This window comes from Balaenoptera borealis (genome assembly GCF_965194805.1).
Source record: "Balaenoptera borealis genome assembly, chromosome: 3".
Classification (NCBI taxonomy): Eukaryota; Metazoa; Chordata; class Mammalia; order Artiodactyla; family Balaenopteridae; genus Balaenoptera; species Balaenoptera borealis.
Genome location: NC_138866.1, coordinates 44,407,528 through 44,434,667, shown reverse-complemented (window position 1 = coordinate 44,434,667; position 27,140 = coordinate 44,407,528). Strand labels below are relative to the sequence as shown.

At 40.2% G+C, this 27,140-nt stretch overlaps 1 long non-coding RNA gene across 1 annotated transcript in view; it reads left to right on the top strand.

Moving 5' to 3' along the window:
* The window catches only part of LOC309626205, a 254,462-nt gene extending 227,913 nt beyond the window's left edge, over nucleotides 1–26,549 (top strand). The window contains exons 8-9 of the long non-coding RNA XR_014243020.1: nucleotides 1,276–1,328; nucleotides 17,159–26,549. This is a non-coding gene — a long non-coding RNA (uncharacterized lncRNA). The remainder of the gene's footprint in view (nucleotides 1–1,275; nucleotides 1,329–17,158) is intronic.
* The last annotated feature ends 591 nt before the right edge of the window (nucleotides 26,550–27,140 follow it).

Here is a 27,140-nt window from a genome sequence, read left to right as displayed (position 1 = left end):
ATTCAGATATATTAAATATATATTATGTATAGTTAACAGATACATATTACATTTCAATGGATATAATCAGAACAAACAGAACAAAAGAATTACAAAAGTTGTGTATGTTCATTGAGAGTGTGTTTATAGGCGATTGATTTAGAGACATGTTAGTACACTGGTAGCTGCTTGTTAAAATTTTGCAGCCATTAATTAAACAAAAAGTTATGAGCAAAATAGTGATACTCCAAACCAAAATGGCTCTGTGTTCACCTTGAACAAACAGTATGTGTATTTTTATGAAACTTCACCGCATAAGTATATATTCTGAAAGAGTTGTGCTTCCAGTATTGTAGAGTAGGTTTCTAATCTAACAGCTTGACTGTCTGACAGATAACAACTATAAAGTCTGAGCAACAACAAAAAAGTCACTCTGAGGGCTCTGGAGACTGTAGCAAAGCAAAAAGAGAGTCACAGTTTGGAAGAGGTGACTGCCAATGCCCTGCAGCAGTTTACCCTGCAGGCAATCATGGTGTTGGCAGAAGGGGATAAAACTGCAGTTGAAATCCTCTGCCTCTCTGCCAAGGGGATTTAGAAAGAGGAGGCTTGGGCAGCTAGGAGCACTGGAGGATGATGGGGGAACTCCAGAAACAAGAGAAGCAGAGGAGGAAATGTCAAAATCTGCATATACACTTTGCCAAGACCCTGGCAGACACTGAACCATACATGCAGAGTCACCACCAGGGCAGGCAAGCTTTCATTTTACATTTTGAGTTTAAACAAGTTAATTGCTTTCCAAAGAAAATAAAAAGAATACTTTTTGAAGGAATATAACAGAATTGAGAGTATCCCACAGCATAGTATTAACACGCCAAAGACACAACCCTAAATCATTTAACATATGAAGAATCAAGAAAATATTTCTAAGGGAAAGAACAATTGACAGATGCCAACTCCAAGATAATGTAGACATTGGTACTGTCAGAAAAGAATTTTAACGGGGCTATTATAACTATGCTCATCAAGAAAATATGCTTGTAACAAGTGAAAAAATAGGCAATCTCAGCAGAGAATTAGAAAATCTTGATAAGTGTTGTTTAAATGAGGGAAAAAGGTGAAGTGAAAACAAATGTGTGAAAAGTTGTGCATAATCCTGGATGTGCAATGGTACTGTGACAGGCATGTGATGACTATCTGTCATGGGTGTCCTGAGTCACAAAGAAATGGGAACTGCTGTATTAAACAGTAAGAAACTACTGACTTTTTTCTTGGTTGGTTGTTTGGTTTTGTTTTTAGGAGGAGACTGTCACATTCAAGACTGGGACTTCAAAAAAAAATCGTATTAAAAGGTATGTAGATGATTGAAGAAAAAGTAGACCATAGATGGGGTACCCCCCAAAAAAAGGAAAAAAATGTTTATAGCAAATGTAACAAAATTTTAGGATTGTTATTATGTAAAGTACCATAAACTTGATAAGGAATATAGCAAGATATCAAAGAATAATAGACAAAAGACATAGGCTTACAATTCCTAAAAGAAAAAATAATAATTGTAAGGAAATGCAACCAAAAAGCTGGTCTTGCTATTATTCAAGAAAATGCAAACTGAAATAATGATATCACTCTGCTAATTAAATTAGCAAAGCTTTGATGATAATATTTAGTTCAAATTGAGGGCATAGGAAAGTTATGTATTCATGTATTATGTACAAAACTTTATATAAAACAGTATAACTGAATTGAAAAATAATTGACAATATGTATCAAGAGCTATAAAAGTATTAATGTAATTAATTCTAGCAATACCAATTTTGGATATTTAGGAAATAACCTCAAACATCAAAAAGCTACATAAATGAAGTTGTTCTTTCATCACCAAGTAACTTATAATAGCAAAAAAATAAATAACAAGGTAATTACACATACTATATATAAAATAGATAATCAACAAGGACCTACTGTATAGCACAGGGAACTCTACTTAATATTCTGTAATAACCTATATGGGAAAAGAATCTGAAAAAGAATGGATATATGTATATGTATAACTGAATCACTTTGCTGTACACCTGAAACTAACACAACATTGTAAATCAACTATACTCCAGTATAAAATAAAAATTAAATTAAATTTTAAAAAAAGGTAATGCTGAGAAAAAGGTCCAGTAATAGATAAATTTTTATGTAAATTAGGATGCATGCATAGGATGGAAAGTTGTACAGTCATCAAAATGTTATCATTATGAACAGTATGTAGCAAAATTGAAAAATATTATGAGTGAAGAAAGCAGTCAATGATATGTATAATATAATAATAATTCTTTTAAAAATACATTAAAAAATAAACCAAATTAAGATTGTAATTGTGTGAGGGTAGTGGGGTTTTTGGGTTATGATTTTCTCCTCTAGTTTTAAACCACTCATGTGCTTAAAATTATAATTTTAAAAACAGTCTAGGCAAGGGTTTATAAGGCTTGGGAATGGAGTGGGAATAACAAGAAAGGCATGGATTCAAAGGTGAGGAGGAGGTCAGATAGTGAGCTTTTGGCACCTTGATTATGTGTGGGCTGTGGGAGAGGGCGGTATCAAAGGTATTCAGTGACTTCAATCTTGGGTGATTAGGAGAAGCTGATTCCAGGATCCAAAATAAGGAACACAGGAATCAGCAAATACAGAAGGGAAGAGCATGGAACCTATCTCAGGTGTGTTCAGTCTGAGGTCAGACGTCTTAATCCACAGACAACTGGAAATGAGAGAAGTCAAACAGAGAAGGCATGACACCCATTCCCATGGAGTGAACTGCTGAGTTCCTGAAATGGAATGAGGTTACCAAAGAAGAGTGGAGAGAAAGAGGCAGAGGACAGAACTTCAGCTAGGGGTAAGAATAACAACAAGGAAGGACAGTAGAACGAAAACAGGGTTCACTAAACTTAGAAAGTTAAAGAACAGGTCCAAGTCCCAGCATCATCAGCTAGACAAATGCAGTGGCTGGTTACACTGGTGGTCCCTGGTGAGCCTCACTTCTCTTCCCCTTGAGCATGGCCTGGGTCTGTGACTGGCTCAAACCAGTGGAATATGGTGGAAGTCATCCTGTGCCAGTTCTGGACTTAAACCTTAAGAAGGCTTTTGCTCTTTGGGGTGCTCTGAGCCACCATATAAGAAATCCAGTTACCCTTCTGGAGAACCCATAGAGAGAGTAGCCCTGAGACTACATGGGGAGAGAGAGACCCAGCTATTTCAGCATCCCAGCTGAGGCCAGCCTTTTAGCTGTCCCCAGCCAGGTGCCAGACATGCAAGCGAGCCATCTAAGACGTTCCAGCCCCCATCTGATGCAGCTTCATGAGAAATCCCAAGAGAGACCAAAAAAAAAAAAAAAAGAGCTGTCCAGCTGAGCCCCCATCCACCCACATAACTGTTTGAAATAATAAATTGTCTGTTTCATACCACTGAGTTTGAAGTGGTTTGTTATACAGCACTAGATAACTGAAACCACAAGTTAATCAAAACTTACCCTACCCTAAGTTTTCTTGCCTGCAAAACCAGTTAATAACTCTATCATTCTGATAATAGGTTTGCCATAACGGTCAAATGAGATAATGTGTCCAGTGATTCTAAAGTGTTTCCATTAAAGCACCGCTGGTGGCAGAGGACAGCAAATGACACACATCTGGGATCTGGAAGGTGTGGCTGTTTCTTGAAAGATTTATGGTTTCATATTAAACATCATAGCCAGTTTTGCATTCTCCATGTATTTTCTCCAGTTCCATGCACCCTGGTTATCCTGTGTCTTCACATCCTCCTACTGCGTCATGGTGAAGCCTCGGGGTAAGAATACCCAGTTTGAAAGATGTAGGTGCATGTGAGCTGTGAATGTGCAATGAAGGAGAATCACTGGTGAGAGGAGACAGACAAGGAGTGGTCAAGGAAGGCAGAGGAGAACCAAGAAATTCCCAGGTCTTGGAAAGTGAAGGAGGTTTGTTTAACAATCAAATGCTGTTAAAAAGCCATTGGATTTGGCGACTGGTAAATTAATGATCTTCAAAATAATGATTTCTTTGGTAAGGAGGCAGGAGCTGGGGGTAGAATAAAAGTAGACAGAGTGGGTTCTTTGAGAACATTGGGAGGGAAAGGAAGAGGATATAAGTTCAGGAAGGAGTGGGGATCTAGAGAGGAATTTTGTTCTGTTACGTCTTGTTTTGAAACACAAGAATGCTGCCCATGCTTTTAATGATGGGGAGAAAAGCAATGAAGAGAGGAAGAACTTGAAGGCTACAGGGAGAGGACTGATAAATATGAGATAAGGTTCAAGAAGAGGCAGGAGGCTTAGGATGGCTAAATGCAAATAGAGGTAGAGGAGTCGACCTCAGGGAGGAGAAGGAAGAACCATCTCTGTAATGGGAGCGAAGGAGCGGAGGGCGGCAGAAGAAACAGACACTTAGACGTGGAAGAGAGAGGGAAAAAGTTCACGCTATGCAGCTTCAGTAGGACACCAGGTCACCTGCAGAGAAGGGAAGCCTGGAGGCTCGAAGAGAGTGGGAAAGATTTAATGTATTGGAGGAAAGACAGAGGGAATCAGTTGGAGACAAGTAAAAACCCAGGCAGCAGTTGAGAGTCTGGCTTAGGATAGAGAAAATGAATTTATTGTGGCATCAATCATTGACCTCATTCAATGATGAGAGAGAGAGAGAAAGAGACAGAAACAGTGAGTATTTGCAGCAGTGGGGATTGAGAAGTCAGCTGTCGGGAGGGAGTGTCAGAGAGAGGACGCCTGTGCTACCAGAGCACCAGCGGCCAGGTGGAGGAGAGTGATCCAGGCTGAATGTGTGTTCGGGGGCCTAGGGCCCAGGGTTGGGACGTGATGGACATGGAGAACACGCTCAGCTGAAGTGAGGGGCAGGAAACGCTCCATATAGTCAGAGGCATTTCATATTTGCAGTTGCACATTTTACCACTGTTAAAATTTGAACAGTTGCCAATAATGATGTGTTCCATCATTACTGTCTAGCTGTTAAGTCTGAGGGACTGAAGTAAAGAGTACAGTGAATGGGTTGAGGAAATTAAGACTAGTGGATTTGATGTGTTGTCTTATGGCTAGTGTCATGGTCAGTTTTATGTGTGAATTCGGCTTGGCTACAGTCCCCAGTTACTCAGTCAAGCACTGATCTAGGTGGTGTTGTGAAGGTACTTTGTAGCTGTGATTAAAGTCCACAATCAGTTAACTTTAACTGAGTCAGATTATCCTAGATGATCAGATGGGCTGGATTCAATCCGTTGAAAGGCCTTGAGCTGTTCTGTGCATTCACCCTTCCAGTGTTAAGCAGGATGTGAAGACCTGATCCAGTGGAAATGTTCATCTTTCATTTAGTAGATATGAGAATGGTGGATTTGATTCAGGACTTGAGCTGAGATAAAGGAAACAAGAATCCTTCCTACTTCTCTCCCTATCCCTTTCTCTCTTCTGTGGGCCAATAAAATAGAACTCTGTTTGATAAGCAAATGTTTCCCGAGTCGCTCCTGTGAGCAGTTGGGCCTGAGGGGTAACAGAAGGACTTGAAATACCTCACAGAAGAGGTGGAAATTTTTCCCCAGCATTCCACTGACCAAACCCTGGTTTGATCCTTGCCTTTAGGATTGTTAAGGAAGCTTTTAAACTTTCAATTCAAAACTGTGCATGACCTTTCTGGAATTAGAAATATATTGCTTCCATCAGCACTTCTCTGATGGCCAAAGGTGTGACAGGTCAGATGAAGCAAATAAATATGAGAGAGATGATCCTGTGTTGTGTGTTGGGTCCCTGCCCCGGAGCCTCATGCAACATCCTCTTTGAGCATATGGTAGAGCTTTCCTATGTGAATATAAGAGAGAACCTGATCCAGCCTGATATCTGCCCACTGCCAGTGCTCTGATTTGTCTGGGAATGACTGGCTTCGTGCCGGATGACAAGGCAGAAGCTCTGTGCACGTGAGCTAGGGAGCCTCTCTGGAGAGAACTTATCCAAAGGGAAGAGGGAGCCAGGCATGCCGACATGACCCAGTGACTCCAAGGACACGGTATGTATTGTGTGTTGCTGGATTCTGATACCCCCCAGAACCTAAGCGGAGAGGGGATTGTTGGTAAGAACTAGAAGAGCTGTTATCTTAAAACTATAAATATTCAGATGTCAGAAAGTGTGGCTTTAGCAAATGTTACTGAAGTGGGAGGGAAGTTGTCCAGTTCAGTTTGCCATAAACCACCCAACAGCCAGGCGTCATGGAAGGTCGGGGTGCTGGTGGTGGTGCAGTGAGTGGTGGCAGCAGACTCTGTGGAGTCCAGCTCTAAGCAGAGCAAGTGCAGGGCCAGCAGGAGGGAGCTTGTTCATGAGCACAGAACAGGCATTCCTGGGGACTCCCGGTGGTACTTGGAAGCTCTCTGCAGGAGACTAGAGAATAGCCTGTGACACGTGAAGCATCACTATTTCTATGACCCCAGCTCTACCCAGAGGTGGGTTGGGATGGGGAAAGTAAGGTCACATAAGGACTCAGAGAACCCAATGCTTGCATCTGGTGATGGATTCTTCTGCCACGTAAAGCTTAGAGTGCCAGCCAAGGATCAGAAGCATCACGTTGTCCATTATAATTCTTGTGCTCAGACTCTTTGTCAATCCTGTGTATTTGTAGGTATGGTTCAGTTAAGTGCCAGCCTGTCCTGGATACACTTCTTACTGTAAGCTTGTCTTTTTGACCAAGGAGATTGAGGCACAGCCACTTCCACTTTATTCTGCTGTTGGGTTGACTACATTCTGGTGACCTTAAATGTCCCTGTCTTTTTTCTTCCAAGTTTCTTGCTTATTATATTTATAATAACAGAGTTCATTGGGTATCACTCTGCTCTATGAAAGCCAATGCATCAATAACGCTCTTATGACCTGCTCTTATTACTATAAACATTGGCATTAAATGGGTGATGCCAACAGGTGAGTGGAGAGGCAGGGAAGGAGGAGGTACTGTCACCATGCACAGGAAGGACTCATCATGCCTTTCAGCTTGACATCTACGAAGAAGCATCAGTTCCTTTCCCTTGTTCCAGTGTATTCTCCACTTGCACGTAAGAAGTTATTCAAAGATGGTGACAGATTTCCCACGTGACCTTTACAGCTGCTAGTTTGATATGACTTTTGGCTGCTTGCTGGAAAAAAAAAATTTTCAGAGATGAATTGTCAGGACATTAGCTCCTCTTCCCAGCAGCCTTAGGAACATTCTGTACTTGATGTATGTGAGTGTGTAATACTGAAGAAATACAGTGTGAATATGCAGGAAACAGTAATACACTCTGCTGGCTGCCACAGCTCAAGGCTGCTGTCACTGGTCATAATGATTGAGGAGCAGTTTCCTAACCCCTCAGACTCTGAGAGATATCCCTGCAAAGAAAGCACCTGGGGAAGATTTTCTCTGACGATGTTTTTCCATAATAAGGAGTAAAATGTTTTCCATGAAGGGCAGGGGTTGAAGAAGCAGTGCATTCGAAGACCTCCTGAAAGGAACGTGTGGCTGCTCTCTCTTCTCTGAGCTCTTGGGACTTGGGGGCTCCGCTGGGGAACTTGTCCTCCTCCCATCCATCCAGGGACGTTGGCCCTTTGGTTCTAGGAGAGCAGGGCAGTGAGGGTAGAACCAAAACAGTGCTAAATGTTCACAGGAAAGGAGCTCTTTCGAGGTAAGAGCTTTCAGGTTATTGCAGATGGTGGGGGCAGTGCAGGTATGGTGACCAGAAGCTACTGAATTCCAACCTGCTGCCAGAACTTTCTCAGGGACTCTGACAAACTTAAAATCTAAATAACATATTGTGTTCTTTGCAACTGGAACATTTTGATGACTTCTCCTCAGCTCACACAGGAAAAGAGTCTATCACTACTGGGTCTTTTGTAAAAAGAGATTCTTCTAGAGAGAGAATTTGTTAACTGGCCAGATTTTGGTGTTTTAAAAAAAAAAAGCCTGACACTGACACTGATCCTGGTTTGCCGAGAAACAAGAAATTCTGTCTGCATTCTTTTCAGTGGGAGCTGAAATGTTTAACCACCTACATAATTCTCTTTCACTTAAAAATGTTAAAGTTGAGCAAATAAACAGTGATTTCTTTTATTATTATTTACAGAGAAGAATATGGCCACCAGGAAGCATGTCTGCTAATGTGTTTGGCCAAGTTCTCCATAGAGACAGTGATTAATAGGAGAAATGAGTGGAAAATTAGTGTACACAAATAGCTATTGAGAAATGGGGTGAAATGCTAATGCAGTGACCTTTAAATCTTCATTTTTCTTTATTTCTCTGAATGCTAATTAACGGACGTGTTCAGCACCAGGGGATTTCACGTCCAAGTCCATATCCCTGCTAAGTGGTATTCTGAGAATTTCTGGAGCTGAGTCTCAGAGGAGAGCTGACCCGAGGAGGCTCCCATCCCTGCTGGCGCACTGTGGCTTTTCCTCTGAGAGCAAAAAAATGCCATCGTCCAGCAGCTCATTAGCATGGCTGTACAGCCTCTGCAGTTAGCAAGGTAATTAGTTTCAGAGGTTAATGGAGGCTGGGGGGGTTGGAGGCACAGCATGTTTATTGACTGCTGTCCCTGGACAGCAGAACCACTGCCTGCTTGTTAAAGAGGCCTGAATTATTGCCTGCCTAGAGCTCTAGGACCTTAGGAAGAAGGAATGTGGTAACTGGGGCCTTCCATGAAGCAAAGGGCAAAGGTAAATTTGTAATTCAGGCAATAACCTTTAGAGTGATGCCAAGGGATGCTTTCTGGAAAACACTGCTGTCATGTAGAGAGGGCAATAGACTAAAAGTGTGTGCTGAGTTTGGGTTGGGAATTCTTATCATCTGGGAGGAAGAAGAAATAGCTCAGATTGAATGAAAATGAGTTGGAGTTGTTAGTGAGGAAGATCTTCGAGATTAACTTTTTTAAGGGGAACTTTAAATTTCTACAAGTACAGCCCTTCCACAATGGAACTGTCAGGCAGTAAAAGTTCAAGCAGAGGTTGGATGGTCATCTGTGCCTCTCTCTGTCTTTAGTTTTCCTCATATGTAAAATGGGACTATACTACTACTTACCTCACAAGGTTACTATGAAGATTAAATAAATTAATATTAGAAAACACATATTAAACTCCACGTAAGTGTTTGACATTATTATCACTGTTATTACTTAATCTATAAAGGATGTAATAGTAAGTTTGGGTAGGATATTGAACTAAATGATCTCAAGATTTCTCCAAACTCTTGGGTCCTATGACTCAGTGGTTTAGTGGTAGAAGTATTTTGCACCCCACCAATAGCTCCGGTAAGTTTTAATCTGGGGCACACTAATCCAATAGATGAGTCCCAATAGATGTCTTTAGAACAGTGATGATCCTTCTGTATGACTTTCTTGACCTATTTAGAGCCATATGTACTTATTTTTTATTTATTTATACCCTACTTTGTTCTTAAAAGATTATAGGCAAGACATTTAAAGTAATTTGGAATGTGCTTTGGAAGATGTACTGAATTAAATTTTCTAGACTTGTCTCTTGTTAAAGCATAGCTTTTAAAAAAGAATTTAAAACCATCAAGTAAATTGGTAGATTGTGGGGACTAAATCTAATATTTTTAAAAGCATACCATATGGATGCACTGGGGACAGACAGTGGAATAGGAGGAGAGAGGGGTAGGAAGAGGAGAAGGACATAAAAAATGTGACTTACAGTAGTTTCAAATTGTAGAAGAAAACAAAGGTCAAAGACAAGTGTCCAGTGGACACAGGTTACCCAAGAGTCCCCAAAGCACCATTTCACTGATTTGTGTCCAAGCATGGACCTCCTGATCAGAGTCTAATTATTCTCCATTGGAACCATCAGATGCTACCATATGGGTGACATTTAAAAGATGACAGAGCTCCTGATGGAGAGGATGACAAAGAGAAACCCTGCTGTGTACCAGATGCTTTACAAACATCATCCTTTAAAATTGTCACTAGAATCCTGATGAGAAAAGTGAGATTCATAAAGATAAAGCAACTTGCCCCAAAGCTATTGATAGTTCATAAGTGATGGAGGTGGAATCCCTAGGAATGCCTAACTCCAAAATCCATGTTCTTTCTAATACTCTCTTCCTCTCTGATGTAGACCTGTGAACAAGCAGGGTCCAGTAATACTGAAATTTGGGAGACAGAGGGCTCCTCCATGTCTGTAATTTATGAAGTTGTGTATCATTTAATCTTTCTAAACTCTCTCTCAACTCACATATAATCTGGGACATTTAAGGAAACCTGATCATATAGTTTCCATCTCTGGATCCAGAAACCTGTTGTCAAGGGTGATTTACATTTGAGAAGAAATTACTTTAGAAGGCTATAACTTGATACCAAATTGGAAAAGGGTCTCGTTTTCTTCATAGATGAGCCAAACCCTAAGTCTTTAAGGAATAATTTTATCATAATTGTATTACTAATATAAACCATGTAGAAAAGAATCTTTTTTTCAAAAAGCCTGGGATGGGATCTGGGATCGCTTTTTGAAATCAGGTTTCCACCTAATAGAAGTAAGGCTTTTTCTATCCAATGTATTACTAATTTCTAGTGTGATGTCTAACTCTGAATTGGGTTGTTTAAACCACAACTCAGGGAGTTAAAAAACCTTAGGTGCCAGCATACTATTCCAAATGCCCCATGATATTAGACTGCTCGAATTCCCCTAGTGTCAGGCCATTTTTCCTAAATTCTGCCTGATTCCAGAGGGAGATTTCATAGAACAGTAAGATTCTTTGGCTCTTCTTAGCAAAGGGATAGAGAAGGATATAAAAAATCAGTTAAGGACACATTGCATTAGCCAAGCAGTGACTGTGGTGACATCTGAGTGGATGGTGTTATTGTCAAACTCAAGCCTGTATTCCACAGGAATTCCATTTACTAGTCCTGAAGACTTATCCCCCTTGATAAGCCAGCCCTCTTCTCTGTTGATTCCTTCCTTCATGCATCTCATTCATCTACTTCCTGGAGTCATCAGATGATGCCACCAACACTAGCAGCACTGGAGACTGGCCCAGAAGGGGACTTTCAGGGTGGGGGCTTTGTGACAGCTCTTTCCTACTCAGATATAGAAGGGAAAGAAGTGAGCAATACCTTATACCATCTCATTTTACCACATAGGGTCATTGGCCACTGTCTCTGACAGCTTCTACCAGAGATGATATTCTAGATTCCTTACAGATCCCACTTTGTTTTGTGTTTTGCCCTGGCTCTTTCCTGATGCCTGAACTTAAGGAATTATTAACATTCTCAAGCTGATAAAGGGAATCTACAAAAATATCTATAAACAATACTTAATAGTGAAAGACTGAATGCTTTCCCTTCAGAGCAGGAACAAGGCAAGGATGTCCACCTTCACCACTTTCATTCAAGATCATACTGGAGGTTGTAGTCAGTGCAATAAGAAAAAGGAATTAAAGGTAAACAAATTGGAAAAGAAGTAAAACTGTCTTTTTTTTACAGACAAATGATCATGTATACAGAAGCTTCTAAAAAATCTATAAAACAACTACTGGAGCTAATAAGAAAGCTTAGGAAGTTTGCAGGATATGAAATTAACTCAAAAATACCCATGTATTTTCATATACTCTCATTGAAAAATCTGAAAATGAAATTAAAGAAATAATTCCATTCAAAACGACATCAGAAATAGCAAGAATAAGTTTAGCAAAAGAACCCAAAACCTCCATAACATAACATTTACAATGTTCAGAATACCATCTAAAGTTATTTGACATATAAAGTGTGATCCAGTCTCAAATAAAAAGGCAATCAATGGAAGATGGCCTAGATGTTGGAATTCTCAGACAAGGAGCTATTATAGCTATGCACTATAAGGTAATGGAAAATATACTTGTAATAAATGAGATAGGAAAGCTCAGCAAAGAAAAAATATTTTAAAAAATCAAATGAAAATTCTAGAATTGAATATTATGATAGCTAAAACAAAACAAATACTGGATGGATTTAAGAGCAGAAGAGACACAATGGAGAAGTGTCAATGAACTTGAAGATAGATGAAGAGAGAAAAAAGATGGAAAGAACGAACAGAGCCTCAGAGATGTGAATTAATAGCAAAGGGTCTAATATATGTATAATTGGAGTCTCAGAAGGAGAGGAGAGAAAAAATAAGGCAGAAAAAAATGTTTGAAGAAATAATAGCCAAAAACTTCTCAGAATTGGTTAAAAAAACATAAATTTACAGGTCCAAGAAACTCAATGATCCCCAAGCAGGATATATAAGAAAATCATGATTAGACACATATTAAACAAGGCAGCCAGGGAAAACTGATATATTATATACAAGGGAACACTAATTTAAATAACTGCAGACTACAGAGGTCAGAAGATAGCAGAACAACATCTTTGCCATGCTTAAAAAAATAAAGAAAAAACCTGTCAACCCTGAATTTTACATCCAGCAAAAATATTCTTCTAGAATGAATATATATTAAAGATATTTTGGGATAAAAGAAAGCTAAGAGAATTCATCAGCAGCAGTCCTACACTAAAGAAATGATAAAGGAAGTTCTCCCTGAGATAAAAGGAAATGATACTGGAGAGAAACTTGAAACTGGAGGGAACTTGAATCTTCAGGAAGGAGTGAGGCATGCTTAAGATAGTAAATATATTGGTAAATATAAAAGACTAATTTACCTCTTAATTTCTTTAAAACAAATAGAACTATTTAAAGCAAAACCTATAATGTTTACTGTAGAGTTTATGATTGATATATATATATAGATGAAATTCACATGACAACTATAGAATAAAGGAATAGAGTATAGAATAAAGGAAAAGGGTTGGGGGGATATGTTCCAAGATCTCCAGTGGATGCCTGAAACTGAAGATTGTACCTAACCCTATACATACTGTGTTTTTTTCCTATACATACATACCTATGATAAAGTTTAATTTATAAATTAGACACTAAGAGATTAACAACTAATAATAAAATAGAACAATTATAACAATATACTGTAATAAAAATTATGTGAATGTGGTCTTTCTCTCTCTCAGAATATCTTATTGTACTGTACTCACCTTCTTGGGAGATGTGAGATGACACAATGCCTACATGATGAGATGAAGTGAGGTGAATGACACAAGCATTATGACATAGCATTAGGCTCTTCACCTTTTCACTTAAAGGAAGCACTTTACGGCTTCTATTTGGCATATGTGAATTGCCAGCATCACTACTCTTGTTCTTGGAGGCCATTATTAAGTAAAATAAGGGTTACTTGAATACAAGCAGAGCAATACCACGACAGCAGATCTGATAGCTGAGAGAGCTACTAAGTGACTAATGGGCAGGTAGGTAGCATATACAGCATGGATATTCTAGACAAAAAGACGATTCATGTCTCAGGTGGGATGGAGCAGGATGGCTCTTGCTACTCAGAATGGTGTGCAATTGAAAACTTATGAATTGTTTACAGGCATACCTCGGAGAATTGTGGGTTTGGTTCCAGACCACCACAATAATCACAATAAAGTGAGTCACATGAACTTTTTAGTTTCCCAGTACATATAAAAGTTATGTTTACACTATACTATAGTCTATTAAGTATGCAATAGCATTATGCCTTGAAAAAGTACACATCTTAATTAAAAAATACTTTTTTTGCTAAGAAATGCTAACCATCATCTGAGACTTAAGCAAGTCATAATCTTTTTGCAATAGTAACATCAAAGATCACTGATCACAGATCACCATAACAAATGTAATAATAATGAAAAAGTTTGAAATATTGCAAGGATTACCAAAATGTGACACAGTGACACGAAATGAGCAAATGCTATTGGAAAAATGGTGCTGACAGACTTGCTCAATGTAGGGTTGCCGCAGACCTTCATTTTGTAAAAAATGCAATATCTGCGAAATGCAATAAAGCAAAGCACGATAAAATGAGGTATGCCTGTGTTTCTGGAATATTCCATTTAATGTTTTTAGACCGTGATTGACCTTGGATAATGGAAACCATGGAAAGCGAAACTGTGGATAATGGGGGGTGGAAGGGGTGGGCAGGGAGACTACTGTAGTTGAGTAAATAGAACTACGAGAATTGCAAGATTCTTATATTTTATGTAAAGCGGTATAATAACAACTCTAACTAGAATGAAAACTTAGAGATGGATATCTTAATCACCGCAGCAACATTAACAAGCAATGCAAAAGAGTACAGCTAAAGCGCCAATAAATAAAGCTAAAATGGAATTCTAAAACATGTTAAGATAATTCCAAAGAAGTCAGGAGAGAGAGAACAGAAGAACAAAAAACAAACCAAAACCAAAACCAAAACAAAACAAACAGAGGGGGCAAACAAGAAACAAATAATGAAAATGGTAAGCCTAAATCAAAACATATGAATAACTATGTTACATATTAATGAATTAAACAGTTCAGTTCCAAGGCAAAGGTTATCAATACGGATTTTGAAAAGCAAGACCATATTTTAAAATTATGGATTTAAAAATGCTGTCTATAAGAGTTGCACTTTAAAAATAGACATGGAGGGACTTCCCTGGTGGGCCAGTGGTAAAGAATCCTTCCAATACAGGGGACATGGGTTCGATCCTTGGTCGGGGAACTAAGATCCCACATGCCACGGGGCAACTAAGCCTGCGCATGCCACAACTACTGAGCTCTCATGCCTCAGTGAGAAACCCCACGTGCTGCAAACTGCAGAGCCCACTCACCCTGGAGCCCATGCACCACAACTAGAAAGAGAAAATCTGCACGCCACGACAAGAGAGAAGCCCAAGCACCATAAAGAAGAGACCAGAAGAGTCTGCGCGCCGGATCAAAAGATCCAGCATGCCTCAGTGAAGATCCTGTGTGCGGCAACTAAGACCCAACGCGGCCAAAAAAAAAAAAAAAGGAAAAAGAAGAAAATAATAAAATAAAATAAACAAATATAAAAAAGAAAAGATGTGGATAGGTTGAGAGTAAAAGACTGGATAACAGATACACCATGCAAATAGGAAGCATAAGAAGGCCGGAGTGACTATATTCATATCAGAAAAAATAGATAAAAAGGGACATTTCCAAATGATAAAAGGGTCAGTTCATCAGGAAAACATAGTCATAAATGTGTATATGCCAAATAACAGAGCTTCAAAATACGTGAGGCAGAAAAGGGACAGAATTAAATGGATAAATGTCTCTATGTAGCATTATAGCATTACGTAGATATGTTTCAGACTCCAAGTTTACAATTCAGGTTAGAAAGCATTTATATTAATAACATTTATATTAATGCTTACCATATATTGGCTTTAGGGAATACAGAATAATATGACAAAGTCCGTATCTTCAATGAGTTTACAATCTTACTGGGACATGAAACTTGTGCTTAGAATACAATGGAAGAATAGGAAGTTTTAGAAATAGGAAAATAAGACTTTGTCTTCTGTTCCCTTAGTATTGATACATGGTACAAAATAGCCACATTGATGCATTGATACTAAACAGCCACTTCCGTGAAGGTGACAGCAAGTACCAACAGAACACACAAGGGAAGAACACAGATCTAGGACCTGGATCCTAGACTAAAACTAAAGCAGAGTGTAATGGATATTGAGTTGACTTCCCAGTCATTCCTTTGTACTTCTAATGAAATGCCACATTTTTTGGTCAGATGGCATCGACACCATTCCCAGATTCAGAGTGAGATTTGATTAGTCAGTGAGTGTAATCTCATTGCTGTTGCCGCAGCAATGGTGTTGAGGTGACTACTGCCTGACGGTGGCAGGGAACATGCTTTTATTTCCTGCTGCCTGTGGTCCAGGGACTGTGCAGTTCTAATTGCTTTTAGTGTGCCTCTGGATGAAACTTAGCAAACACATTTAAAGCACTTTAAACAGTTCCTGGTTTAAATGGTGCAAAGTAAATGTTTAACATATTATCTGTCTATTGTTGTTGCTGTACCTGTGTTAATTTTCATGGAAGGTAGAGCAGAGAGACAAAAAAAAATCACTGAATTTTGGCGGTGGCATGGTTGATTCTCTGGGTCATACCAGTCTTAAAGCCCTTCCAAACTCTCTAACCAGTTAGAGGTAGGTTTATTATTTATTTATTTATTTATTTATTTATTTATTTATTTTTAATTGAAGTATAGTTACTTACAATGTTGTGTTAGTTTCAGGTGTACAGCAAAGTGAATCAGTTATACATCTACATATATCCACTCTTTTTAGATTCTTTTCCCACAGAGTTAGGTTTCTTGATTTTTTTTTTTTTTTTCCACCTTGAGAGTTCCTAACCGGTACTCAGTCAGTGTGATTTAACTCTATGTGAAGAAGGACAGCTTTAAAGGGATAATCCTCAGCATCCCTATGGTGATTGAATTTATTCCCCATATAATTGTATAAACAAAGTGAAATTATAGACTAAACAGGACAGGTGACTCTCCCCAACTTCCACCGTCCTTTATCTTTTGCTAATTGGTTTTGCAATAGGCGCCTAAGCAAATTCTCTGGCTCCAGGCTTGTCCTGTCCCTTCTAATCCATCCTTCACACAGCTGCCAGAGCTATCTTTAAAATACAAATCTGATCGTTTTACACATTCACAGGCACTCACATCCATGCATTATCTGCTTAAAATCTTTCTGTAGTTCCTGATTGCCTACTGGATTTCGTTCAGACGTCTTAGCATGGCCCACGTGGTCCTAAAGACCTATCTCAGCCTCCCTTTTCAGTTTTGTCTCCTAGCACCCTCTCTCACAAACTTGATGGTCGCTATATCATGAACATATGATGCTCTTGAATGTCTTCAAGCCTTTGCATGTGCTATTTTCCATGCCTTCAAGGTCTTTCTCCTGTTCGCTGTATTGGGGAACTCTTCCTTATCTTTGAAGACCCTCAAGTCAAATATCATCTGATTAAGGCTCATTTCTTGCTAACCCTGGCAGAACCATTAGGATATGATTTATTATAGGAATTTGACTTTAAACAATTGTGGAAGCCAGTTGACTGGTAAAACAGCCTATGGGTGGTTGTCATGTCTGCCTTCAGGGCAGGCAGTTGGAAAGGGAAGATGGGGAAGAAGGACAAATTGGAACCGGAATGGGACCTATGAGGGTGAATTGGAACCTGTGTTGTTGGTCTTTTGCCACCTTGAAGCCTCCAACTTTGTTGCTGTAGGTGTCTGCTGCAGGAGAAGCCACTGCACTTTGTCATGATACTTGATATGTACTGAACCAGATCAGAGATGCTGAAGGAGGATGTAGCAGGAGATGGAGTTGCTGTGAGCCCAGCTGCTGCCTGTCCCTCTTCCCCGACCAGGTAAGCCAGCAATAAGCAGCCACATGTGTGAGATATGCCAGCACCCCTTGCCCTGCTCCAAACCTCAGAGTGTAATAAGAATAAGGCTGTTTCATTTTTCTGTCTTCCAAATTTCCCATAAAATAGCTTTCATGGTCCATGCTAACCTGGAGCTTTAGAGTGAAGGGAATTCTGAGAAACATGTATCCAGCAAAACTTATCTGACACAGTATGAATCCATTACACCCCCATATCTTCCTTTTATTAAGTAATGGTTTTTTGCCGATATGTTTCCACCATTAGGGTCTAAATTCTTTTTTTTAAAAATTAATTAATTTATTTTTATGGCTGTGTTGGGTCTTCGTTTCTGTGCAAGGGCTTTCTCTAGTTGTGGCAAGCGGGGGCCACTCTTCATCGCGGTGCGCGGGCCTCTCACTATCGCGGCCTCTCTTGTTGCGGAGCACAGGCTCCAGACACGCAGGCTCAGTAATTGTGGCTCACGGGCTTAGTTGCTCTGCGGCATGTGGGATCTTCCCAGACCAGGGCTTGAACCCGTGTCCCCTGCATTAGCAGGCAGATTCTCAACCACTGCGCCACCAGGGAAGCTCGTGTCTAAATTCTTTTGAGCAAGTAACAGGTCTTATTTATATTCGTATCTGAAGCACCTAGCTTAAGTGGAAGGTACTTAATCGATGTTGAATAAAATAAGTAATAAAAATATATTCTTACACATAACAACTTAACACAGTAAAATGCTTGTTTCATTAATATTGTTTCTTATATGTATTTCTTGGTGGTTGAAAAACCAGTGTTTGGCATGTGTTTGTATGAGCACCTGAGTAGTATTCTGGAGAAGAGAGGTTTCTTAACATCCATGCCAGAATTGAATTCCAGAGGGGAATAAACCTACTTCATTGGTAAATTTTGGTGGGGTACTGACTGCCTCAAAGGATGACAGCAAAGTATTCCCTTCGGAATATATTGCAAAGCTTTCCAAAGAGGTGGGAAAGGTTAATTATTTTAAGCATTTGGAACTTGGCAGTAAGTAAGATGGAACAAACATACTGACTAGACATATGCTATAGAATATTCCATAAAGCTCTCTCTGGCTGTAGTGATTTACACAGAGAGCTGAACATATGGCAGGATTTGTTTGGCTTTTTCTCTGGAATTGTCTGTCAGGACATGAGCTGCCACCTAATTACCCACTCACATTATACTCTGCATTTCCATAATTTGATTTCTCAAAGCCTTCAAACACTCAGTTTTTGAATTTATTTTTAAAAAATTAATTTTATCTGACCTACTAAAGAGTTGTGGGTGTTTCTGGGAGACATTTTTAGAGTGCAAGGAATGTGGAGTCCATCCATCTCCTGACTCTTTGACTCTACATCCTATCAAAGCCACTGTGTCTTAGAGAGGTAGTGATTTATCATCCTACAAAGAGAAGGGGCTTGGGGGGAATAGTGGGAACAACTAGGATCAAGCTTTTACGTTTTCTTCAACACCTACTATGTGTAAACATGTCTCAGCAGAGCAATGCTTCTCTAAGTTCTTAAGGGTGAGTTGAAAACCAATTCAAAATTACAAATCTTTCCTTTGGATCATACATGTAAATGATGCATAAATTTATATTTTCATTTTTACTTATAACTAATGACCACTGTCTAGCATTCTATAAAACAAATTATTAAGGCTTATTGAAATTTGATATTTATAAATTGACACATTAAGAAACCTGACTAGGCATAACAGATATTCTACTAAAATGTCTTGATTTTAAAAAGTTTTTATTGAGCATATACCCTATAGATAATTGGAATTACTGAAAATTTTGAGAAAGAATGCATCTTTATCAGTACAGAGTGAGTGTTGCTTTGGGAGGGTCATGGCTTTCCATTGCTGTTCTAGTAGTAATCAACTTACATCTGTAGCTCTTACTTCTGTTAAAAGCTTATTTGTGTGTGTGTGTGTGTAATACTGCACAATTAGTTTTTTGGTTTCTGTTTAGTTTCTCTCCAATTCGTGTGATCATCCAGTTCTTTCTCTACTGAAAAGTAGGGATACGTGGTGTTGGTGTCCAGCACAGATTTTTGTCCTGCTTAAGAAGGCCTCGCTCCAGTAAGTTAGTTGTCCACTGGTACAGAGAGACAACGACGTTACAGAATAATCAGAGGATGGAGAGCCGGAGACTTGGCACTCTCAGTTTACTTTCATGGTAATCATCTGTGCTGATGCTTTTCCATCTAGTTATTATTTTTAAAACCAACATTGTTAACAAAATCGTTTTCCCGATGAGGCAGTGTTCAGCATCCACACTCAGCTCTGGGGGAAGCAGGGAATGGACTGGCCTTCAGTGTCTTGTCTCACACCAGCAGAGAGAGCTGAGTGAATGGCCCAGGGTAATAAATGCTCTGTCACGCCTTGCTGCTTAAATATTTTATAACTTTTAAGCTCTATTAAAGGAGGTGATGTCAAGAGTATTTAGTGGAGATAGCTTCTAGCAATGGCTTTTTATTAAGAAAGATGACACCAATCATCCAGCTAATGATGGAATGAGAAAAGATATTACCCCGATGAAGACGGGCTTATTATCTCCATCCCTGGAATGGTTGACTGTTGTTAGAAATGGTTGGGCAAAAGAGGGCAGGAGAATGGACTGGCACGACTCAACCGAAATGCTTGTGTCTGGGTTTCTTTAGTGGAGAGACATGGTTGTAGGAAATGATCTGTGACTAACACAGTTTTTATTTTAGTAAATGCTAATCTTTACTGTGTCTAAAGAGGATTCACTACTCAGAGAACAAAGTGCATTCTCTACCCTCTCTCTTCAACTATTTTGTGTGTTGGCTAAGGGTGAGAATATCTTCACAATTTTTCAGTGTCCTTTCCATGATTGCATTCCATGCCTTGAATCTGTCACATGCAGGACTGACTTATGGGCCTGCAAGACTTTTAGGGCCCTTGAAAATGTTTTGATTTCTTTGAAATCAGAAGAAAAAAATGAACTTTTGGGTCAAAGAAAGTGTTTTAATGTATAATGTTAATATATTCATATTTATACCAACACAGTTGTTAAATATAATTTTTAAATAATCTTTCATGAAGGAGTAGGCCCACAAAGACAGAAGTGCTTGGGACCCCCATGAAAGTCACAATGCATTCCTAAGTGGGCACACCATAAACGCTTATTGATTAATTGAAAAATAATGTTTGGATGCTTCAGTGTATCTCTTTGAGAACTCAATTATGTTCATGCTACTCTGCAAGAAGGTTGATGTAGCAGGCAAGAGCACTGGACGGTGATCCAGGAAACCTGAGCTTGGACTCACCTCTGTCATGTCTATTTTTTTAACATTGGGAAAGTCACTTAGGATCCTGGACTCTTTTTCCTCATGCCTAAAAAAGGGTTTAGACTCAAATTCTAGGCTCTCTCTAGTTTAGAAATACTATTATGCTAACCTAGAACAGGTAGCTGAGGTTCCTTCATGAAAAATTCTAGGCAGATAGTAAGAGTAACATTTATTGGTTATTTCCTGAACTCATAGTAGGTGCTCAATAAACAGTTATTGAATAAAGGACTTTGATGCTGCTGGGTTCCTGTGAAAACGTCTGCTCTCTCAGTCTCTGACCGTAGGGTAGGTAGATGCTTAATTGTCTAGGAAGAGATGTGGAAGGCGATGATCAGGCCGTGAATCCCCTGATGCTCCTTTCCAAACCTGTGATTCCTTCTTGTTGAGGAAACTTGAGCTCTTGTTTCCTGGCCGGGCTTAAAGATGTCTGCAAAATGACAGCGTGTGTCTTTGGATTCAAAATTGAATTGGCAACAGGATGGACTGTCCAAGAGCCCCCTGGGTTCAGGTTGGCCTCCCCCAGATGACAATATCCAAGGTAGAGGCGCTCACCTGCTCGTCTCACTCTCCCTTTGCCCGCATATGCTTACAAGCCTGAGCCCCAGTGAACCTTCTGCTACTGGGAGTTGTGGCCTGGGTAGGGCTGAAGGTCAGCTGATCCACTGAAGGGAAGATGGCCACAGTGAGTGACAGAAGCTCCCCTATTCCCAGCAGCTCTCTAGCCACCTTTGCCACCCACTGAGGCTATAAAAGATGATTGCCAATAGAACCTAAGATACCCTTCCTTCCACATTCCTGAAAATGAATCTCAAAGAACCTAAGAACGAGCAGGAGTTGTTAAATTATTGTCTTTATTAACTAGCAATGATGAGTGCATGGTGAGTGAAATGGACATAGAGCCTGCTATCTAAGGCCATAAAAATCCCAAAGGAAAACACCAACTAGGAAAGAAAGCTAATGAGCAGTATTTCATTAAAATATTGTTCTAATGTTGCCTTAGAAGAAAGTAACAGCATGGAAACTCTGGACCTTCTTCAGAAAACATATTGCAGAATCATGATGCATGTGGGCTCAGCCCCAAGGCATGCTGGGACCTCAGAGGGGAGCAGACAGAGTAAGGAGTGAACCTGAAACAGGGTGACCTGGGGGTAAAGACAGATTCTAGGGCTTTTCTCTTCAGGTAGGGTTGCCTGATTGTTTCAGCACTTTTAAAGTTATACTCTCTCAATCTGTGAAAGCTGCCATTTGTTTGAGAAGAACTCTGGGCCATGTATTAGTCTGCGTAATCCATACAAGTAGAGAAGAGATTGTATTCTCTCCATTTTACGCAGTAAGGGCAGAGTTGAGGATCAAACTTCAGTGCACAGAACTCCACTCTGGGGACTTCCCTGGTGGCACAGTGATTAAGAATCCGCCTGCCAGTGCAGGGGACATGGGTTTGAGCCCTGGTCCAGGAAGATCCCACATGCCGTGGAGTAACTAAGCCCGTGTGCAGCAACTACTGAGCCTGTGCTCTAGAGCCCGCGAGCCACAACTACTGAGCCCGCATACCACAACTACTGAAGCCTGCACACCTAGAGCCCGTGCTCTGCAACAAGAGAAGCCACAGCAATGGGAAGCCCGTGCACCGCAATGAAGAGTAGCCCCTGCTCGCCGGAACTACAGAAAGCCGCGCGCAGCAACAAAGACCCAACGCAGCCAAAAAAAAAAAAAGAACTCCACTCTGCTCACAATGTAACTCCACTCTCTGGAAGAGTGCCTATGATCTTGCCTTCTGGTTTAGTATTAGATCTATTTTGACAAGAGCAGATATAGACGAAGGTTGGTCTACTGGGGAGGGAGCTGCCTAGTTCCAAATTTTACATCTTGATTGACTACCCAGAGAAGATTCAGGAAATGCTAGAAATAACTTTCTTTTCAATCTCAAGGTTGTTTTACATGGAAAATGAATTATCCTGCCTTTTCAGAGCACACAGAGGAAAAACTCATAAATGATGTGTCTGCTTTTCTTTCATGGTCATAATTCTCGTTTTAATTTTGAGCTTTTTTTTAACACCTCTTAATATGGTATAATATAAACAAATGCTTTTGTGCTGTCATCTGTTACCAGCTATGCTTTTAATTGTGTGACTGGTCCTGAAAAATATAAAGCCAAATTGGATACTAATGACAGGAAGCTGAACCCTTTTATCCGCAAATGCAAACATTTTCAAAAATTACTCTTCATCTCTGAACCTTTGCATCTTTAAACTTCTGATTTTAAACATTTTGCTGTTTCTTTTAAGTCCTGATTAGGCACAATGGCATTCTGAGTTCTGTGGTTGTATTCAGTGAATATTTTTACTGTTTTCTACTTCACTATTTCCTATTCTCAGAAAGTTCTTTAAATAATGGGCAGTTCAGCTTTTTACCAATGATTTCTGTCTGACTCTGATCAAAGCGAAGCTCTTGTTTACTGTTTGTATTATAACATACAGATTTGCAGAGAGGGCAAAGTAAGAGGAAGCAAGGCATACAATGTAATGGGAAATGAAAACAGACCAGGGAGTAAAACACTACAGCCTTAATAACAACAACAGGCATACTGGAAATTTATATTATAAATGAGAATACCAAATGGATATGATATCTGAAGAACTTGAAATATATAAATATTGTCTTATTGTTGTTTCTGGTTCTCCATTCCTCCTTGATCTTTAGTGAATGCCAACACTGGGAATGCGAAGGAGCCTGAATTTATTGATCAAGTGCCAGGTACTGTACTGGGCATGTTACTTCCTATATTTTGTCTATTTTCATGATTACTTCAAGAGCCAGGTATTTTTATTATCATTTTCCAGATGTAAAAACATATTCAGAGATATTAAGTGACTTATTATAATCACACAATTAGGAATTGAAAAAACTATTTTCTCAAGTAAGTTTAATACAGAAACCTATGCTCTTTCGCCTATCTCTCTTTGCTTCTTTCAGGAGAGAAATGGGCCAAGATGAGGCCAAGGATGAAAATATGCATATTCATAGTAATGAATGTATTGGCTCCCTGAATTACTACATTAATACTGTTACTATTGTAATTTTATTATATTATACATTATACAGAGTATGATATATAAATTACATAAATTATAATAATTTTGTTGCTTATTAATAGGTAAATATTTATTATCAGGTGCTTATTTGAGCGTCAGGGGTCAATCAGGCATGGGTCCTATTGTTAATGAAATGTCTCTAGCTCTAAGAGCAATATGATATTGGTATACATAACTACAATATAAGGTAAAAACATATGCACGGAAAGTCTCTACCTGGGAAAATCAGAGAAGGCTTCTGGGAGAAGGTGACTTTTGGAGATGGGCTTTACAATATGGCTTGGATCTGAACTTATGGAAATGAGGGAGAGGGCATTCCAGGCAAAGGGAATGGTTTAACAAATAGAAAAGAAAACCACACTTCAGTGGGTGTCTAAGCCTATTCAGGCTGCTGTAGCAAAATATCACAGACTGGGTAGTTTAAACAACAGACATTTTTCACAGTTCTGGAGGCTGGGGAGTCCAGGATCTAGGTGCTAGCAGATTCTGATCTTGGTGAGACTCCTGGCTTGTAGACAGCCACCTTCTCACTGTGTGCTCCCAGAGCATTTCCTCAGTGCAAGCGAGCAGAGACAGAAAACTCTGGTATCTCTTCTCCTTCATATAAGGACACTGATCCCATCACATGAGCAACACCCTCATGACCTAATCTAAACCTAATCACCTCCCAAAGGCCCCACCTCCAAATACCATCATATTGGGAATTGGGGTTTCAACATACGAATTTGGGGAGGACACAAACACACAGTCCATAGCAGTGGGTATCCACTGGGTACCAGGAACTCTGCATATGTCATTTCATCTAACTCTTAAAGAACTCTCTTGGGTGGTATTGTCTGTTCCATAAGCACATAAAACACAACATTTTCAAGCTGAACTCAACACTTCCTTCTCCCTCCGCCCATCCAGCTCCCTCATTTCCTGCATGTAAATGACATCGCTGTCCATTCTGTTCCCTATGCCTGGCTCCTGCTCATAACCCTTGACTCATCCCCCTCTGCCCCTCAGCCTCATCAAGACCTGTTCATTCCACCCTCTGAACATCTCTGGAATCCACCCCCTTTTCTGGACCCTAGCTGCCACTGCCGTGGTCCAGGCTATCACCATCTCTCAGGCACCATCGCACCTGCCTTCCACCAGTTGATCTTGCTGCTTCCAGTCTTCCCTCTACCCACCCCTCGAATCCTCATTCAGTCCATTCTCCACATTGCATCCGGACGGATCATTGTGAAATGCGTATTTGGTCACATTCTTCCCCTGACGATAACCCTGTGAATGTTCTTCATTTTCCTTAGACGACAGGATTCCTGAACAAAGCTTAAAGAGCCTTCACCAGCTAGCCTCTGCTTCCTTCCTCAGCTTCATCTTGGAACGCTCTTCCATCCTACGCATCCATCCTCCAGTCGCTCCAAATGTCTTTCAGTTCCCTCTTCTGCACCTCCTTTTTGACTGCCCCCCCACTTAACTGCACCGAGGTTGAGTTCCCACCTCCCATTCCTGCCACACGGTGGGCTCTAGAATAGAAAGGACCATGTCTATTTGCTCACCAATAAATGTATTTCAAGTGGATACAGTGATTTTTAAAAACTGAGGCTCATGGGAATTCCCTGGCAGTCTAGTGGTTAGGACTTGGCGCTTCCACTGCTGGGGCCCGGGTTCAATCCCTTGTTGGGGAACTACGATCCCACAAGCAGCGCAGCATGGCCAAACAAACAGCAAGAACAGAAAAAACTGAGGCTCAGTTACTTTCTCAAATTCAAATAGCTGGCTAGTGGTAGAGTTGGGGATCTGAAAAAAATCTGTCTGTATCTAAATCTAATGCTTTTCTTATAGCAACAAGGTATCTCTCATAGATGGGTGAGTGTGAGGCACTCAGTAATTCATTTCGGCTGGATCACAGCATGCACACAAGAGACAAAATGGGAGAAGAAGGCTTTAATCATAGTGCATAGGCTTTCATCGTGGCCTTGTGCCCTAGGTTAAGGATTAGGATTTTATTCTACAGACAATGGGGAATCATAGATGGGCACAGAATTGGCAAGAGCAGAGTATTTAGGTTTTCTTATGCCTTACAAAAGTGAAAGTGAGGGCAGAGGAACACAAGAAGAATTGGGGGCCTTTTGCCACGATCTTCATGCATAAAATAATAGTATCTACTTCCTATGAGTTTTGTGAAAATGAAAATAAATAATGCATGTAGAAATGCTGTGTAGCCATAAACCTCTTTATAAATGTCATTATGGTCTTTTTTTTCTCTTAATGTTTGTTCAAGGGCTGTTCAGCTTTGTAGCTACTTCTAGAAGACTCCGAGTGAACCCTCTGGGGAGCCATTCTCTAAAGGTGGTGTTGAGACTATAAATGAAGTTCTCAAGCTACTGGGAAGTTACAGACCTGCACCCAGAGGCAAGAGAGGCCACTGACCAGAGCAGCTGGAAAGTTCCCAGGTGATAAACTGGGGTAGGGGACAGGAAAGGTAGAAGGTACTGCTGCTGATGGGAGATCCCCACTAGGAACAGCTGCCAACACACTGCCAGCAACTCCTTTGAGGAAGAGCAGCTGGAAACCAGCATGGGAGCAGCATGGAACATCGTGAAGAGGGGACCTGATTGCTTGAAGGCCTCTGGCCTATGCTGTTTCCCCAGTCTGATTTACCATGAAGAGAGAGACGGGGAATGTACTAAGCTCATTACTAAGCGGGCAACTGGAAATAAGTGTTTTGATGTGAATGATAATATAATAATGATAATATAAGTATTATAATAATTATTATCACATTGATTGAAGAGAGTAAAAGACCAAATTCAAGGCCCAGAAAGTTTGTTACAAAACTGCCTGTAAGGACAGCTTCTCTGGCTCAGGGAGTTGAGAGTTTGGCTGGTGGTTGTGAGAGTGAACTTGGGACTTGGCCTTCTGAGGAAGCCCACAGAAAGGATTGTTTTTATGCACTCCTCTTTGGATCCACTGTTTGGAAAAAGGAATAGTAGAATGGCCCGGGTAGAAGTTGTTCTAGAGGCCCTGGTGGACTGGATCAAGCCCTGGACTTGAGAGAAAGACTTGCAGGATTTCTGTAACCTTGACTTGTTTCCTATTGGCATTAACTGCATGCCAGTTTAGAGAAGCCAACTTTCAGGAACAGATCAGTCTGCTCCTACTGCATTCCCTAGCACAGGAACACATTCTGCAAATACCTGGTGAATTAGCCGGAATCCCCTACACTGCTTCCCCGATGACTCAACTCTGGACTGTAGGTCTCCCTGGCACAATATTAAGCAGGTGAGGTAGGAAGGCACTGGAGTACAAGTCAGATATTCTGAGTTCTATTCCCAGCTCTTTTAAGAATAAACTGACACGAATGATGTCTACAACCAACTGATTTTCCGGAAGGTACCCGGGGATTTTTTTTTAGCATCTTGGAAA